The sequence below is a fragment of the Adiantum capillus-veneris genome, chromosome 30 (assembly GCF_014529385.1).
Source record: "Adiantum capillus-veneris isolate H3 chromosome 30, ASM1452938v2, whole genome shotgun sequence".
Taxonomy (NCBI): Eukaryota; Viridiplantae; Streptophyta; class Polypodiopsida; order Polypodiales; family Pteridaceae; genus Adiantum; species Adiantum capillus-veneris.
The window spans coordinates 36,460,146-36,461,208 of record NC_140960.1 but is presented as its reverse complement, the minus strand read 5'-3'; positions in this window follow the sequence as shown (position 1 = coordinate 36,461,208).

Sequence of the window (1,063 nt, the reverse complement as noted above, 5' to 3'; positions counted from 1 at the left end):
GAGTAGAGGTTGACACCCTTTGCTTGCTTCCACGCGCCTGCGGGTCGAGCTCCGTCCTCAGTTGACATTATATGTTAGGTGAGTTCTCGTTATGCTGACGTCCGTCGCGGCGTGGCACCGTTGCCGGGGACGAGGGCCCTAAGTAGGTGACCGAGACTAGTCCTTGAGGATAGAGGTCCCTCTGGCTTGCGAGAGTACTATTTTACATTTAGATAGGATCAGAGGGTGGTGGACTCTCTAGGTCTTAGGAGGAGTCTAGGGAGCGTGTGTCTAGCCTGGATCTTCCGTCTTAGGTAGTAGTAGGTTGTGGTGTATAGAGTAGGAGTTGGAGTGGTAGATGTGGTGTTAGGTTGACTTGAGAGTCCGTGTGAGGCTAGGAAGCAACCAAGACATCAAAATCACCATCTCACATGATGAGTAGGAGTAGGGTAAGTAGGATATCTTGATTGCTGATCTAGAGTACTTTATGCATGTCTCATTTGCTGTTAGGCTCATCACAGAAGTGGAAAACACTAAGTAGGAAAGACAGTAAATTGTGTTTGGAAGCTTATTTGAAGTCCAAAAGTTTCTGTGATTATTGCTGAGAGCTCTACAGAGAATAGGGAATACTACTACCAGAAAAAATTTGCATTTTAAGACAGTAGACATCCTACGCGTAGGATGTCTTTAGGGCACTTTTGGCAGTGAATTTGGGAAAATTGAGGTTACCAGTGGGTTCAGAGGGTAGGTTTTACCCTAGTAACATATTGACTTGAGTGTTTTTTCCTATTTTTGTTGACCGAAAGCCAAAAGGCGGAGTCAGAAAACGTAAAATTTCAGAAAAGGCTTAAATTGAGTGATTTCTGCATGTTTTTGCAATTGTGAAGTATACTTGCACTTGCTGAGACTCATAAGGAAGCATCAGGGACACTTCCATCTGAAAAATAAGCAGTAGGCATCCTACGCGTAGGATGTCTACAGGGTGATCTGGGCACTTTTTTGGAAATCTGAGGTTACCAGTGTGTTTAGAAGGTAGGTTCTACCCTATTTTCACCTGGAAAGTGAAAATTTGACCAAATTTTGA